At 41.1% G+C, this 18,962-nt stretch overlaps 1 protein-coding gene and 1 pseudogene across 2 annotated transcripts in view; one reads left to right on the top strand and one right to left on the bottom strand.

The window, feature by feature from the left end:
• HFM1 (helicase for meiosis 1) overlaps positions 1–18,962 on the bottom strand; it is a 143,340-nt gene that overhangs the window by 58,815 nt on the left and 65,563 nt on the right. The gene's annotated exons all lie outside the window — the stretch shown is intronic.
• Positions 2,138–3,405, top strand: LOC129034982 (flap endonuclease 1-like; annotated as a pseudogene).

Raw genomic sequence — 18,962 nt, 5'->3', positions numbered from 1 at the left:
TGGCGGTAAAGTTTATTCAAAAGTATAGTATCACAGAACATCCCAAACACAGAGAAAGATAACAACATTCAAGTAAAAGAAGGTTATAGAATACCAAGCAGATTTAACCCAAAGAAGGCTATCTCATGGTATTTAATAATCAAACTCCCAAAGGTCAAGGATAAAGAAAGGATCCTAAGAGCAGCAAAAGACAAATAGCATACAGTGGAGCTCCAATGTGTCTGGCAGCAGACTTTTCAGTGGAAACCTTACAGGCCATGAGAGAGTGGCAGGACATATTTAAAGTGCTAAAGAAAAAAAAAAAACCCTTTTACTCTAGAATAGTATATCTGCTGAAAATATCCTTTAACAATGAAGGAGAAATAAAGAGCTTCCTAGACAAACAAAAGCTGAGGGATTTCATCAACACCAGATCTGTCCTCTAAGAAATGTTCAAGGAAGTTCTTCAATCTGAAAGAAAAGGATGTTAATGAGCAAGAAGAAAATCATTTGAAAGTACAAAACTCACTGGTTATAGTAAGCACACAGAAAAACAGAATATTATAACACTGTAACTGTGGTGTGTAAACTTCTCTTGACTTAAATAGACTAAATGATGAAGCAATCAAAAATAATAGCTACAACAGCTTTTCAAGACAGAATAATAAGATGTAAAGGGAAACAAGAAAAAGGTAAAAAGCATGGGGATGAAGTTAAAGTGTAGAGTGTTTATTAGTTTTCTTTTTACATTTTTGTTTGCTTGTTTAGGCAATCAGTGTTAGGTTATCATCAGTGTGAAATAATGGGTTACAAGACAGTATTTGCAAACCCCATGGTAACCTCAAATTCAAAGTCATACAACAGATACACAAAAAATAAAAAGCAAGAAATTAAAGCATGCCACCAGAGAAAATCACCTTCACTGAACAGAAGACAGGAAAGACAGAAAGAAGGAAGAGAAGACTGTAAAAAACCAGAAAACAAATAACAAAATGGCAGGAGTAAGTTCCTACTTATCAATAATAACATTGAATGTAAATGGACTAAACTCTCCAATAAAAATACATAGACTGAGGCTGGGCACAATGGGTCATGCCTATAATCCCAGCAATTTGCAAGACCAAGGCAGGAGGATTGCCTGAGCTCAGTACTTTGAGACAAGCATGAGCAACATGGCAAAACCCCATCTCTACCAAAAATACAAAAAAATTAGCCAGGAATGGTGGCACATGCCTGTGATCCCAGCTACTTGCGGGGGCTGAGGTAGGAGGGTCACCTGAGCCTGGGACGTGGAGGTTATAGTGAGGAGCATCCAGATATATAAACCAAATATTATTAGAGATAAAGAGAGATAGGCCCCAATATGATGATACCTGGAGACTTCACCCCACTTTCAGCACTGAACAGATCATCCAGACAGAAAATCGACAAAGAAACATCAAACTTAATCTGCACTACAGACCAAATGGACCTAATAGATATTTACAAAACATTTCATCCAACAGCTGCAGAATACACATCTTTCTCATCAGCACATGGATCATTCAAGGAGAGACCATATGTTAGGTTACAAAACAGGTCTTAAAACAGTTTTAAAAATTGAAATAATATCAAGCATCTTCTGGATAAAACTAGAAATAAATAGCAAAAGGAATTTTGGAAACTATACAAATACATGGAAATTAAACAACATGCTCCTAAATGACCACTGCGTCAATGAATAAATTCAGATGAAAATTGAAAAATTTCTTGAAACAAATGATAATGGAAACACAACATACCAAAACCAATGGGATACAGCAAAAGTAGTATGAAGAGGAAAGTTTATAGCTACAAGTGCCTACATCAAAAAAGAAGAAAAATGTCAAATAAAAAACCTAATGATGCATCTTAAAGAACTAGAAAAGCAAGTACTAACCAAACACAAAATTAGTAGAAGAAAAGAAATAATAAATGTCAGAGCAGAAATAAAATTGAAATGAAGAAAACAATACAAAAGACCAATGAAACAAAAATGTTGGTTTCTAGAAAAGGTTAACAAAACTGACAAACCTTTAGCCAGACTAAGAAGAAAAAGAAGGGCTGAGTGTCAGGCGACCTGCAGCTAAGCTGAGGAGGGCAAGTGGGCTTAGGACCGCCTGCCCAGGGCAACCCTGAACCACGCTTTAGCCGCCGAGGCCTCATGTCCCAAAGGCTAGTCATCCCTCCTCTGTGTTGCCATGGGTATTCAAGGCCTGGCCAAACTAATTGCTGATGTGGCCCCCAGTGCCACCCGGGAGAATGACATCAAGAGCTACTTTGGCCGTAAGGTGGCCATTGATGCGTCTATGAGCATTTATCAGTTCCTGACTGCTGTTTGCCAGGGTGGGGATGTGCTACAGAACGAGGAGGGTGAGACCACCAGCCACCTGATAGGCATGTTCTACCGCACCATTCGCGTGATGGAGAACGGCATCAAGCCCGTGTATGTCTTTGAGGGCAAGCCGCCACAGCTCAAGTCAGGCGAGCTGGCCAAATGCAGTGAACTGCGGGGCTGAGGCAGAGAAGCAGCTACAGCAGGCTCAGGCTGCTGGGGCCGAGCAGGAGGTGGAAAAATTCACTAAGTGGCTGGTGAAGGTCACTAAGCAGCACAATGATGAGTGCAAACATCTGCTGAGCCTCATGGGCATCCCTTATCTTGATGTACCCAGTGAGGCAGAGGCCAGCTGTGCTGCCCTGATGAAGGCTGGCAAAGTCCATCCTGTGGCTATCGAGGACATGGACTGCCTCACCTTCGGCAGCCCTGTGCTAATGCAACACCTGACTGCCAGTGAAGCCAAAAAGCTGCCAATCCAGGAATTCCACCTGAGCCAGATTCTGCAGGAGCTGGAACCCGGAACAGTTTGTGGATCTGTGCATCCTGCTAGGCAGTGACTACTGTGAGAGTATCCGGAGTACTGGGCCCAAGCGGTTTGTGGACCTCATCCAGAAGCACAAGAGCATCGAGGAGATCATGCGGCGACTTGACCCCAACAAGTACCCTTTGCCAGAAAATTGGCTCCACAAGAAGGCTTACCAGCTCTTCTTGGAACCTGAGGTGCAGGGCCCAGAGTCCATGGAGCTGAAGTGGAGCAAGCCAAATGAAGAAGAGCTGGTCAAGTTCATGTGTGGTGAAAAGCAGTTCTCTGAGGAGCGAATCCACAGTGGGGTCAAGAGGCTGAGTAAGAGTCACTAAGGCAGCACACAGGACCGCCTGGATGATTTCTTCAAGGTGACTGGCTCACTCTCTTCAGCTAAGTGCAAGGAGCCAGAATCAAAGGGATCCACTAAGAAGAAGGCAAAGACTGGGGCAGCAAGGAAGTTTAAAAGGGGAAAATAAATGTGTTTCCCCATTATACCTCCTTGACACCAGAATATTTGCCCTCTTGTACCCTTAAGAGCTACAGCTAGAGACACCTTCACAAGGGTGGAGAGAGGATTCTAAAGTTTTTCTAGCATGACCCTTTTCAGTAGTGTTAGTCCCTTTTTTACTTGATCTTAATGGCAAGAAGGCCACAGTGGTACTTTTCCTTCTTTAGCTCAGGAAAATATGTCAGGCTCAAACCACTTCTCAGGCAGTTTAATGGACGGACACTAAGTCCATTGTTACATGAAAGTGATAGATAGCAACAAGTTTTGGAGAAGAGAGAGGGAGATAAAAGGGGGAGACAAAAGATGTACAGAAATGATTTCCTGGCTGGCCAACTGGTGGCCAGTGGGAGGTGATGGTGGAATTAGACTGCTTTTCTGTCTTGTTCAGGCTTGACCCACCTTGAGAGACACCCATCAGGAAGGTGCATCTTAGCAGATGGGAGGAACTGCTGAGAGAAGATAGGCAGAGAGTTGGAGCCTCTGGAGTTGACTGTGTCTGTGTTTGTGACTGAATACTGGCTGTGTCTTGGGTGGGCAGACACTCGAACTTGCTATGTAATTTGTGTCTAGTTATTCAGAGGAGTAAGACGGTGATGTTCATCTGGCAATCAGCTGAGTTGAGACTTTGGGATAAGACACTGGTTTTCATGGGCTGTTTTTGTCTTAAAGTTATGAAGAAAAAAGTCAATAAAATTACAAAAGTAAAAAAAAAAAGAAGAAGAAAAATAAAAGATCCAAATAAATAAAATCAGAGATGAAAAAGGAGGCATTACAACTGATACCATACAAATTCAAAGGATCATTAGTGGCTACTAGGAGCAACTACATGCCAATAAATTGGGAAGTCTAGAAGAAATGAACAAATTCCTAGACACATACAACCTACTAAGATTGAACAATGAAGAAACCCAAAACCTGAACAGAAAAATAATAAGTAATGAAATTGAAACCATAATAAAGTCGCCCTGTAAAGAGAAGCCTGGGACCCAATGGCTTCACTGCTGAATTCTACCAAACATTTAAAGAAGAACTACCACAAATCCTGCTCAAAAACTGTTTCAAAAAATAGAGGAGGAGGGAATACTTCCAAACTTACTCTACTAGGACGTTATTACCCTGATACCACAACCAGACAAAGACATATCAAAAAAGGGAAACTACAGGCCAATATCTTTGATGAATATTGATGCAAAAACCCTCAACAAAATACTAGCAAACAAAATTCAACAACACACTAAAAAGATTATTCAACATGACCAAGTGGGGTTTATCCTAGGGATGCAAGGATAGTTTAACGTATACAAATCAACCAATGTGATACATCACATCAAGACAATGAAGAACAAAAATCACAATTGATGCTTAAGAAGCATTCGACAAAATTCAACATCAATTCAAGATAAATACCCTCAAAAAACCGGGTATAGAAGGAATAATAAAGCCATATATCATGACCCACAGCTAGTATCATACTGAATGGGGACAAATGGAAAAGCTTTCCTCTAAGATATGGAATATGACAAGGATGCCCACTTTCACCACTGTTATTCCCCATAGTATTGGAAGTCCTAGCTAGAGCAATCAGATAGGAGAAATTAATAAAGGACATTCACTTGGAAAGGAAGAAGTCAAATTATCCTTGTTTGCAGATGAAATAATCTTATATTTGGAAAAACATAAAAAATCTACAAGAAAACTGTCAGAAATAATAAATTCAGTAATGCTGCAGGATACAACATCAACATGCAAAAATCAGTAGCATTCCTATATGCCAACAGTGAAAACTCTGAAAAAGAAATAAAAAGTAATCCCATTTATAATAGCCACAACTAAAATTAAAATATCTAGGAAGTAATGAAAGAAGTAAAAGATCTTTGTAATTAAAACTATAAAACACTGATGAAAGAAATTGAAGAGGACACCAAAAGATGAAAAAATATTCCATGAAAAACCTGAAAAAGAAATAAAAAAGTAATCCCATTTATAATAGCCACAACTAAAATTAAATATCTAGGAATTAGTGAAAGATCTTTGTAATTAAAACTATAAAACACTGGTGGGATGCAGTGGCTCATGCCTGTAATCCCAGCATTTTGGAAGGCAAAGGCGGGCAGATCACTTCAGATCAGGAGTTTGAGACTAGCCTGGCCAACATGGTGAAACCCTGTCTCTAGTAAAAATACAAAAATTAGCTGGGTGTGATGGCAGGCGCCTGTAATCCCAGCTACTCAGGAGGCTGAGGCAGGAGAATCGCTTGAACCCGAGAGGCAGAGGTTGCAGTGAGCCAAGATCGCACCACTGCACTCTAGCCTGGACGACAGAGGAAGACTTCATCTCAAAAACAAACAAACAAAGAAACACAAAAACTATAAAACACTGATGAAAGAAATTGAAGAGGACACCAAAAAATGAAAAAATATTCCATGTTCATGGACTGGAAAAATCAATATTGTTAAAATTTCCATACTACCCAAAGTAATCTAGAGATTCAGTGCAATCCCTATCAAAATACCAATGACATTCTTCACAGAGAAAAAAAATCCTAAAATTTATATGGAATTACAAAAGATCCAGAATAGCCAAAGCTAGTCTAAGCAAAAAGAACAAAACTGGAGGAATTACATTACCTGATTTCAAACTATACTACAGAGCTATAGTAACCAAAACAGTATGGTACTGGCATAAAAACAGACACATCAATCAATGGAACAGAATAAGGAACCCAGAAAGAAATCCACACACATCCAGTGAACTCATTTTTGACAAAGGTGCCAAGAACATACATTAGGGAAGACAGTCTCTTCAATAAATGGTGCTGGGAAAACCTGATATCCACATGCAGAAAAATGAAACTAGACCCCCTATCTCTTGACATATATAAAAATCAAAATGGATTAAAGACTTAAATCTAACAACTGAAACTACAAAACTACTACAAGAAAATATTAGGGAAACTCTCCAGGTCATTGGTCTGGGCAAAAATTTATTGAGTAATACTCCACAAGCACAGGCAACCAAAAATGGACAAATGTGAACACATCAAGTTAAAAACCTTCTACACAGCAAAGGAAACAATCAACAAAGTGAAAAGAAAACCCACAGAACAGGAGAAAATATTTGCAAACTACCAATCTGACAAAAGATTAATAATTAGAATATATAAGGAGCTCAAACAACTCTACAGGAAAAAATCTAATAATCCAGTTGAAAAATGGGCAAAAGATTTGAATCGACATTTCTCAAAAGAAGACATACAAACATACAAACAGCAAAAGGGCATATGAAAAGGTGCTCAACATCACTGATCATCAGAGAAATGCAAATCAAAAGTACAATGAGATATCATCTCACCCCAGTTACAATGGCTTTTATCCAAATAACAGGCAATAATAAAGGCTGGTGAAGATGTGAAGAAAAGGGAACCCTTGTACACTGTTGGTGGGAATGTAAATTAGTACAACCACTATGGAGAATAGTTTGGAGGTTCCTCAAAAAACTAAAAAGAGAGCTACTATATGATCTAGCAATCCCACTGCTGGGTATATACCCAAAACAAAGGAAATCAGTATATCAAAGAGGTATCTACACTCTCAGTGTTTATTGCAGCAGTGTTCACAATAGCCAAGATTTGGAAGCAACTTAGTGTCCATCAACAGATGAATGGATAAAGAAAATGTGGTACACATGTACAACAGAGTATTAATCAGCCACAGAAGGAATGAGATCCTATCATTTGCAACAACATGGATGGAACTCCAGGTCATTATGCTGAGTGAAATAAGGCAGGCACAGAAAGACCAACATTGCATGTTCTTACTTATTTGTGGAATCTGAAAATCAAAATAATTGAACTCATGGACATAGAGAGTAGAAAGATGGTTACCAGAGGCTGGGAAGGGTAGTGGGAGGGTGGAGGGGAGGTTGGTGGGAATGGTTAACGGGTACAAAAATAAAAAAAAAAACAGAAAGAATGAATAAGACCTAGTATTTGATAGCATAACAGGGTGACGATAGTCAATAATTTGACTGTACATTTTAAAAATAACTTAAAGAGTACAATTGGATTGTCTGTAACACAAAGGATAAATGCTTGAGGGGATGGATTTTCCATGATATGATTATACACATTGCATACCTGTACCAAAATATCTCATGAACTCTATAAATATATACACTTACTATTTACCGACAAAAATTTAAAAATAATTTAAAACATTTTCTTAACATGTACTTTGTGCCTGTAATGCCACCAGCCACAAAAGACATACCAAAAAATGTAGAAGACACAATCTCTAGAATTTATAGGTTGGCTAGGAAGATAACTACATGCTAAGTACCTAGAGGACAAAAAATCAGCTAATGTTAGTATTTACATACAAACGAGTATGGAGGAAATCAAACCTAAGAGGAATGGTCAGTGTAGAATGGCCTACTACAAATAATGGATCTTGAGAAGGGTTTTTAAAGTGACTAATATGCTTTGGTAGAGAGGAAATAATGCCATTATGACATTGGGGAAAATCCTGTTTATCCAAAGAGTAAAGTTAAAAAGACTATCTTTAGAATACTGTAATGATGGCTGGAAAAACATATGGCTTGATAGTGATTATGAGTCCTGATCAGACTGAGTTGATTAGAATCCCTGCTCCTCCTCTTATTGGGTAGGCAAGTGATCATGCACAAGTTACGTGACCAGTTTCTTAATGTAATGTGGGAATAATAAAACTACCCACCTCAGAAGTTTGTTGTGGAGAAGATTAAGTGCAATTAAAAATGGATATATAGTACTTAGCATGGTGCCTAATATTTAGTAAGTGTTACCTATTTTTATTATTAAAACATGACAAATGATAGACTAGAGAGGACCTGAAAGAGCCCTCAAATGATATTAAAAGAGGTTATATTTTGGATTTGATTTATAAAATAACAGGTGACCACTTAAAATTCTTGAGCAATATTTTAATTAAACTAGGAGTCTGAAAATAAGTTATTTCGGAAATAGAACAGCAGATTGGTTGTGGGTAGGAGTATGGGAGAAGTGGGGGTAAGTAACTGATGAAATGGAATTCACTTAAGAGGTTACTGGATTCCGCTGGGAGCATTGGCTCACACCTGTAATCCCAGCACTTTGGGAGGCCGAGGCAGGTGGATCACGAGGTCAGGAGTTTGAGACCAGCCTGGTCAAGATGGTGAAACCCTGTCTCTACTAAAAATACAAAAATTAGCTGGGCGTGGTGGCGGGCACCTGTAGTCCCAGTTACTCGGGAAGCTGAGGCAGGAGAATCGCTTGAACCCGGGAGGTGGAGGTTGCAGTGAGCCGAGATCATGCCACTGCACTCTAGCCTGGGTCACAGAGCAAGACTCTCTGTCTCGAAAAAAAAAAAAAAAATGTTACTGGATTCTATGATAAATTGTCTAAAAACATTCCAAAGAATTTCAAGCCTTATGAACACATAGAAAACAGCTGGGAAGAAGAAAGTAGCATACTGCTTCTCAAGGAAAGGGCTAACATTTATGTATGTGCTAATGTTTTGCTGAAGAAGAAAAGATTTTTGGCATTCCAATAGAGTTACAAGCATCAACGACATGGTACAATAGATAAAACTAACAATCAGGAATAGAGAAGTAGCCAGGCTCTCAATTAGGAGCCTGGTGAATATGTTCAGCCAACATGTGAATAATGGATTAGTTTATAAAAAGGTGCTTCTGAGAGAAGTGTGTGAGATATCAAGATTATGATTACCAAGGGAACTAGTTAACCATCGCAATATATTTAAAGATGGTCCTCTTACCCTAAATATTTATAAGTTAATATAAGGTGTCTTCCTACTAGAGAAAATGAAAGGTTTTAAGAAAAGATTCAATACTTGTTGGCTTATTAATAGAGATGAAGCTTTCCTAGGTAAGACAGAAAAACATAACCTAGAAAGGAAAGCATAAGGAAAATGAGTCAAAGCAGAGGGAATGAAAAGTAATTTTTAAAGATTTGCAAGTAAAGCAAGGAAATAAAGAAACAACTTGCTATTAATATAGCTACTGAATGATTAATATTCTTACAGGAAATTCAGGATATTTCAAAGATTAATATTCTTACAGGAAATTTAGGATATTTCATAAAATACAGTGGTGGGGAGCATGGAGGCCATGACCCCTTTCAGACCTCCTACTGCAAGACATGTCAGTGACTGATGGCCCCAGCTGCTGTGCTCTGAATCATCATCATGTTTACACCGAGATCATACTTTCACGAGATGCCCCCAACCAATGACTGAGCATGGCAGGGATGCTAAGGTAGATCTGTAAGAGTTCCTATCAACTTTGCCAAATGTTCTTAGGATTGCATTGCAGGCTAAGACCCCTCTCTCCCTCTCTCCTTCCCTCCTTGCAAGCTAAGATCCTCCAAGGGCTTTCTCTCTCCCATCCTCCTTGGAGGCTAAAATCCCTCCTGCCCTCCCCTCCTCCCTCCCTTCTTGCAAGATAAGATCCCTGCCTCCCTCCTTGCAGGCTAAGATCTCTCTCTCCCTCCCTCCCTCCCTTCCTCCCTTCCTCCTAGAGTTACGGGATTCAATTATAAGTTGTCTAAAAACATCCCTTCCTCCATCCCATCCTTCCTTCCTCTCATACTTTCTCCCTCTCTGCCCCACCATGTTCCCTCCCCCTGCATTCCTTCCTACCCTCCTCCCCTTTCCCCTCTTACCTCCATCCCTTCCTTTCCTACTTCCCTCCATCCTGTCCTTTCTTCTTTCCCTCTATCCCTATCCTTCAAAGAGGTAAGATCTGCATCACAGTTTAGTGACTCTTCCAGACTATTGCAGTTACCACCTATCTTCAGAAGGTTAATCTTTCTTAAATTCACAGTAGAAATTAAACAACAGAAGCCGGCAAGATTGCAGATTAAAAGGAATGCTTCTGCACTATTGGTGGGAGTGTAAATAAGTTCAACCACTGCGGAAGACAGTGTGGCAATTCCTATAAGACCTAGTACCAGAAATACCATTTGACCCAGCAATCTCATTACTGGGTATATACCCAAAGGAATACAAATCATTCTTTTGTAAAGATACATGCACACGTATGTTCACTGCAGCACTATTCACAATATCAAAGACATGGAATCAACCTAAATCCCCATCAATGAAACACTGGATAAAGAAAACGTGGTACATAGTATACCGTGGGATACTATATGGCCATGAAAAGGAATGAGATATGTCCTTTGCAGGAAAATGGATGGAGCTGGAAGCTGTTATCCTCAGCAAACCAACACAGGAACTGAAAACCAAGCACCACATGTTCTCACTTATAAATGGGAGCTGAACAATGAGAACACGTGGACGCATTGTGGGGAACAACACACATTGGGGTCTGTCGGGGAGGGCGAGGGGAAGGAGAGTATCAGGAAGAATAGCTAATGGATGCTGGGCTTGATACGTAGGTGATGGTATGATCTGTGCAGCAAACCACCATGCCACATGTTTACCTGTAACAAACCTGCACATCTGCACATGTACCAGAACAGTTGAAGGGGGAAAAAATTGGCCTTTTGAGCCCTTCTCTCAGTACACATTACCTGGCAAAACAGGTAAAAACCTCAATGCAAACATACAGATGAAAATACCTAGATACTTGAGTATTATGATTACAACCTAAAAAGCAAAAACTATATGAAGCAGAATTATAGGAACATACAAACTAAAAACTGATATACAAAAAATAAACTCAGAGAGACAAAATAAAGTATTAGTAATATGAAGGAATAAGAAGTCATAAAAATGAATTAATTAGAAATACTATGTAAGAAAATTACACCTACATTAATAACAGGCTAAGAAATTACAAACCCAGCACGGTGCAGCATTTTCCACAATTTGATGGGGAAGCTCAGAGTCCTGTCTCCAGTACTGCATCCCCTTTTTCCCGGGAGGCCTCAGGTAACTTGGCCGCAGCCTCTGTCACCCTGTGACCTGCAGATACTGGGAGATCCATAGGGAGAACTCTGGAACACCAGAAAAGCCAAGAAATTACATGCGCAAATAAGAAATCACGTGAGCACACAGCATGAAGGTGACTGTGTGCAAAGGAAGAGAACCCTCAACAGAATCTGACCATGTCAGCACACTTAACTCAGGCTTCCATCCTTCAGGAACTGAGAAAGGAGGAGGAGAACCAAGAGGGCCAACTGGACACAGCCAGGAAGAGCATCTCCCACCAAAAGACCAGACCATCAGGAAGACCAGCACACTCGAAGCAGATCTTCAGAAGGAAGTCATTGAGGGTGGTTGGAGGGAGGACACAGACCCTGGGTAGAAGCTAGGAACACTGCAGTGGGCTTCAAAGCACCAGAACTCATTCCCAGCCCCTGGTGGCTCCTGGGGAAGGGTGAATTAAACAGGTGAGGAGTGGCCCACTCTTGTCTGGACCTCTGGAATCTTAGCTGCAGAAGACCTCATGACCCCTACAGACATTTAAATTGGCAGAGAGAACTGCCTGGAGAAATGGCAGAGACAGGACTCCACCCTGCGTGGAGCCCAAAGGGTTTGGCGCAGGAATGGCTACAGTGGAGTACAGTCAGGAACGCCAATCCCCCAAGGCCTGCCATGTTCCTCTAAGTGGCTTTGGCCTTTGTTGACTGTTGGACCTAGACAGAGCAGGGCAGTCTTGTCCATGTGATGGGGCCAGTCTTATCTGAGTGCCCGCTGACTGCCAGCCTCTTCTGGGGTCCCTCTATGGCCAAGCTCACTTGCAGTGTGGCCTCAGATGCCCAACTGGGGCACCTCCTAGTGGCCACCACCATAGCTCCTTAGCCAGCAGATGCCACTGAACCATTAGATGGACTCTGCCAATGTGCACCCACCAACAGCCTCCTCACACTGCTTTGCCAACACACACCTGTCTGCAGCCTCCCCCAACCACTCTGCTGGCATGCACTCAACCATGGCCTCCCTGCATCACTTTGCTAGCATGCACATGGTGCATGGACCTTGTCACCACGGCCCCACCCCCACCAGTGCACCACTGGTACATGTGGATCCCACTATGCTGCTGTCTTGCCACTGCTGATACACTGCAAACATGGACCCTGCTGTGCCACCACCACTGGTGTGCATACCCAGACCTCACCATGCTACTATCCAGCCACTGTTGGCATTACACATGAGTGCATACCCTTCTGCCACTGCCCCATTTAAGTGTGGTTGCCAGTGAACCAGGAACACCTCTAACCCTCCAGTGCAGCAGGTACTTAACCTCGAGGGGTCAGCAAACACAGCCATGAGCATGCAGCCCAGGAGCACTGAGCTGAGCCCAAGCCCTCTGAAATCATCCAGAAACAAAGCCAGTCAACTAAACCCAACTTATGCCACAGTAAATCTCAATGGCATCAAGGAATATAAAAGAAAAAGCCCCATCTGAAGGATAGCAACTTCAGATATTAAAGGAACATCAGCCCAGACAGACGAAAAACAATTAGTCTGTCTGGACTGATGTTCTTGCCAGAAAGCAAGAACTCTGGCAACTCAAAATGCCAGAGTGTTTTCTTACTTCCAAACAACCACATAGCTCCCCAGCAATAGTTCTTAACCAGGCTGAAATGGCTGAAATGTCAGACCTAGAATTCAGAATCTGGATGGCAATGAAGATCATCAAGGTTCATCAGAAAGTTGAAGTCCAACCCAAGAAATCTAAGGAACCCAGTAAAATGATTAACAAGTGAAAGACAAAATCGCCATTTTAAGAAAGAACCAAACTGATCTGATAGAGCTGAAAAACTCACTGCAAGAATTTCATAATACAATTGGAAGTATTAACAGCAGAATAAACCAAGCTGAGGAAAGAATCTCAGAGCTCAAAAACCAGGTTTTCAAATCTACTCGGTCAGAGAAAAACACAGAAAAAAAGAATAAAAAAGAATGAACAAAACCTCCAAGAAATATGGGATTATGTAAAGAGACCAAAATTTAAAACTCATTGGTAGCCCTGAAAGAGAGGGAGAGAGAGAGAGCAAGAAACATTGAAAATATAATTGAGAATACAGTTCAAAACATTTCCCTGACCTTGCTAGAGGGCTCAACATTCAAATTCAGAAAATTCAGAGAGCCCCAGTGTGACACTATCTAGAACAGCCATCCCCCAAGACACATAGTCATTACATTCTTCAAGATCAACGGGAAAGAAAAAATATTTAGGGCAACTAGACAGAAAGGGCAGGTTACCTACAAAGGGAAACATATAAAGCTAACAGCAGATCTTTCGGCAGCTCTTTCAGCAAAAATCCTACACGCCAGAAGAGTTTGGGGGCCTATATTAAGCATTTTTTTTGACAGGGTCTTACTCTGTCACCCAGGATGGATGGCAGTGGTGCAATCTTGGCTCACTGCAACCTCCTCCTCCCAGGCTCAAGTGATCCTGCCAACTCAGCATCCTAAGTAGCTGGGACTACAGACACATGCCATCATGCTCAGCTAATTTTTAGAAAATTTTTTTGTAGAGACAAGGTGTCACTATATTGCTCAGACTGGTCTCAAACTCCTGGGCTCAAATAATCCTCCTGCCTTGGCCTCCCAAAGTGCTGGGATTACAGGCATAAGCCACTGTGCCCAGCCTTGGCATTCTTAAAGAAAAGAAACTCCAACCAAAAGTTTCATATCCAGCCAAACTAAGCTTCATCAATGAAGGAGAAACAAAATCCTTTTCAGATAAGCTAAGGGAATTGTTTGCATCAGACCCGCCTTATGAGAGGTCCTTAAGACAGTACTAAACATAGAAATGAAAGACCATTACCGGCCACCACAAAGACACACTTTAGTATCTAGACCATTGACACTATAAAGCAACTACATAACATAACATAACAAGTCTACATAACAACACAATGACAAATCTACACATACCAATATCAACCTTGAATATAAACAGACTATAATACCCCACTTAAAAGGCGCAGAGTGACAAGCTGGATAAAGAAGCAAAACCCAACTGTATGTTGTCTTCAAGAGACCCATCTCATATGCAATAACACCCATAGGCTTAAAGGGATGGAGAAAAATCTACCAAGCAAATGGAAAACAAAAAAAGCAGGGGTTGCTATTCTAATTTCAGACAAGACAGACTTTACACCGTAACTATCAAAAAGGACAAAGAAGGACACTGATAATGATGAAAAGTTCAATACAACAAGAAGATTTAACTATCCTAAATATATACGCATCTAATACTAGAGCACACAGATTCATAAAACAAGTTTTTATAGACCTACAAAGAGACTTAGATACCTACACAATGTTGGGAGGCTTCAACACCCCACTGACAGTATTAGACAGATCATCAGGGCAGAAAACAAATAAAAATATTCAGGACCTAAACTTGACACTTGACCAAATGGACCTAACAGACATCTACAGAACACTCTATCCAACAACAACAAAATATACATTCTTGTCATCTGCACATGTAACGTACTTTAAAATCAACCACACATTCAGCTATAAAGCAATTCTCAACAAATTCAAAAAAAAAATCATACCAGGCACATTCTTAGACCACAATGCAGTAAAAACAGAAATCAATACTAAGATCTTTCAAAGCCATACAATTACATGGAAATTAAACAACATGCTTCTGAACAACTTTTCTGAAAATAATGAACTTAAGGCAGAAATCAAGATATTCTTTGTAACTGATGAAAACAAAGGCAGAACACAGCAGAATCTCTGATATACAGGTAAAACAGTGTTCAGAGAAAAGTTTATGGCACTAAATGCTCACATCAAAAAGCTAGAAGTATCACGTTAGCAACCTCACTAATATCACACCTAGAGGAACTAGAAAAGCAAGAGCAAATCAACCCCAAAGCTGGCAGAGGAATAGAAATAACCAAAATCAGAGCTGAAGTGAACAAAATTGAGAGACATAAAACCACACAAATGATCAACAAAACCAGATATTGGTTCTTTGAAAGAATAAATAAGATTGATAGACTGCTAGCTAGAATAACAAACAAAAAAACATAAACTAGACAAATAAACACAATCAGAAATGACAAAGAAGATACGACCACCAATCTCACAGAAATAAAAAAAAAAAAAACCCAGAAACTATTATGAACACCTTTATACACACAAACTAGAAAACCTAGAAGAAATGGGGAGATAGACTGCTGGAAACACAACCTCCCAAGGTTGATCCAGGAAGAAACTGAAACTCTGAACAGATCAATAACAAGTTTCAAAATTGAATCAGAAATAAAAAGACTATCAACAAGAAAAAGCCCTGGACCAGATTGATTCACAGCCAAATTCTACCAGATATATAAAGAAGAGCTGGGGGGAGGAGCCAAGATGGCCGAATAGGAACAGCTCCGGTCTACAGCTCCCAGCGCGAGCGACGCAGAAGACGGGTGATTTCTGCATTTCCATCTGAGGTACCATGTTCATCTCACTAGGGAGTGCCAGACAGTGGGCGCAGGTCAGTGGGTGAGCGCACTGTGCGCCAGCCGAAGCAGGGGCGAGGCATTGCCTCACTCGGGAAGCGCAAGGGGTCAGGGAGTTCCCCTTACAGGGGTGACAGACGGCACCTGGAAAATCGGGCCACTCCCACCCGAATACTGTGCTTTTCCGACGGGCTTAGGAACCGGTGCCCCAGGAGAGTATAGCCCGCACCTGGCTCAGAGGGTCCTATGCCCACGGAGTCTCGCTGATTGCTAGCACAGCAGTCTGAGATCAAACAGCAAGTCGGCAGCGAGGCTGGGGGAGGGGCGCCCGCCATTGCCCAGGCTCGCTTAGGTAAACAAAGCAGCCTGGAAGCTTGAACTGGGTGGAGCCCACCACAGCTCAAGGAGGCCTGCCTGCCTCTGTAGGCTCCACCTCTGGGGGCAGGGCACAGACAAACAAAAAGACAGCAGTAACCTCTGCAGACTTAAATGTCCCTGTCTGACAGCTGTGAGGAGAGCAGTGGTTCTCCCAGCACGCAGCTGGAGATCTGAGAACCGGCTGACTGCCTCCTCAAGTGGGTTCCTGACCCCTGACCCCCGAGCAGCCTAACTGGGAGGCATCCCCCAGCAGGGGCAGACTGACACCTCACACGGCCGGCCAGGTACTCCAACAGACCTGCAGCTGAGGGTTCTGTCTGTTAGAAGGAAAACTAACAGAAAGGACATCCACACCAAAAACCCATCTGTACATCACCATCATCAAAGACCAAAAGTAGATAAAACCACAAAGATGGGGAAAAAACAGACCAGAAAAACCGGAAACTCTAAAAACCAGAGTACCTCTCCTCCTCCAAAGGAACGCAGTTCCTCACCAGCAACGGAACAAAGCTGGACGGAGAATGACTTTGACGAGCTGAGAGAAGAAGGCTTCAGACGATCAAATTACTCCGAGCTACGGGAGGATATTCAAACCAAAGGCAAAGAAGTTGAAAACTTTGAAAAAAATTTAGAAGAATGTATAACTAGAATAACCAATACAGAGAAGTGCTTAAAGGAGCTGATGGAGCTGAAAACCAAGGCTCGAGAACTACGTGAAGAATGCAGAAGCCTCAGGAGCCGATGCGATCAAATGGAAGAAAGGGTATCAGCCCTGGAAGATGAAATGAATGAAATGAAGCGAGAAGGGAAGTTTAGAGAAAAAAGAATAAAAAGAAACGAGCAAAGCCTCCAAGAAATGTGGGACTATGTGAAAAGACCAAATCTACGTCTGATTGGTGTACCTGAAAGTGACGGGGAGAATGGAAACAAGTTGGAAAACACTCTGCAGGATATTATCCAGGAGAACTTCCCCAATCTAGCAAGGCAGGCCAACATTCAGATTCAGGAAATACAGAGAACGCCACAAAGATACTCCTCGAGAAGAGCAACTCCAAGACACATAATTGTCAGATTCACCAAAGTTGAAATGAAGGAAAAAATGTTAAGGGCAGCCAGAGAGAAAGGTCGGGTTACCATCAAAGGGAAGCCCATCAGACTAACAGCGGATCTCTCGGCAGAAACCCTACAAGCCAGAAGAGAGTGGGGGCCAATATTCAACATTCTTAAAGAAAAGAATTTTCAACCCAGAATTTCATATCCTGCCAAACTAAGCTTCATAAGTGAAGGAGAAATAAAATACTTTACAGACAAGCAAATGCTGAGAGATTTTGTCACCACCAGGCCTGCCCTAAAAGAGCTCCTGAAGGAAGCGCTAAACATGGAAAGGCACAACCGGTACCAGCCACTGCAAAATCATACCGAAATGTAAAGACCATCGAGACTAGGAAGAGACTGCATCAACAAACGAGAAAAATATCCAGCTAACATCATAATGACAGGATCAGATTCACACATAACAATATTAACTTTAAATGTAAATGGACTAAATGCTCCAATTAAAAGACACAGACTGGCAAATTGGATAAAGACTCAAGACCCCTCAGTGTGCTGTATTCAGGAAACCCATCTCACGTGCAGAGACACACATAGGCTCAAAATAAAAGGATGGAGGAAGATCTACCAAGCAAATGGAAAACAAAAAAAGGCAGGGGTTGCAATCCTAGTCTCTGATAAAACAGACTTTAAACCAACAAAGATCAAAAGAGACAAAGAAGGCCATTACATAATGGTAAAGGGATTAATTCAACAAGAAGAGCTAACTATCCTAAATATATATGCACCCAATACAGGAGCACCCAGATTCATAAAGCAAGTCCTGAGTGACCTACAAAGAGACTTAGACTCCCACACATTAATAATGGGAGACTTTAACACCCCACTGTCAACATTAGACAGATCAACGAGACAGAAAGTCAACAAGGATACCCAGGAATTGAACTCAGCTCTACACCAAGCAGACCTAATAGACATCTACAGAACTCTCCACCCCAAATCAACAGAATATACATTTTTTTCAGCACCACACCACACCTATTCCAAAATTGACCATATACTTGGAAGTAAAGCTCTCCTCAATAAATGTAAAAGAACAGAAATTGTAACAAACTGTCTCTCAGATCACAGTGCAATCAAGCTAGAACTCAGGATTAAGAATCTCACTCAAAACCGCTCAACTACGTGGAAACTGAACAACCTGCTCCTGAATGACTACTGGGTACATAACGAAATGAAGGCAGAAATAAAGATGTTCTTTGAAACCAACGAGAACCAAGACACAACATACCAGAATCTCTGGGATGCATTCAAAGCAGTGTGTAGAGGGAAATTTATAGCACTAAATGCCCACAAGAGAAAGCAGGAAACATCCAAAATTGACACCCTAACATCACAATTAAAAGAACTAGAAAAGCAAGAGCAAACACATTCAAAAGCTAGCAGAAGGCAAGAAATAACTAAAATCAGAGCAGAACTGAAGGAAATAGAGACACAAAAAACCCTTCAAAAAATAAATGAATCCAGGAGCTGGTTTTTTGAAAGGATCAACAAAATTGATAGACCGCTAGCAGGATTAATAAAGAAAAAAAGAGAGAAGAATCAAATAGATGCAATAAAAAATGATAAAGGGGATATCACCACCGATCCCACAGAAATACAAACTACCATCAGAGAATATTACAAACACCTCTATGCAAATAAACTAGAAAATCTAGAAGAAATGGATAAATTC

This window comes from Pongo pygmaeus, chromosome 1 (genome assembly GCF_028885625.2).
Source record: "Pongo pygmaeus isolate AG05252 chromosome 1, NHGRI_mPonPyg2-v2.0_pri, whole genome shotgun sequence".
NCBI lineage: Eukaryota > Metazoa > Chordata > Mammalia > Primates > Hominidae > Pongo > Pongo pygmaeus.
Note: the sequence above shows the minus strand (reverse complement) of the source record. Positions and strands in the feature narration are given on the sequence as shown.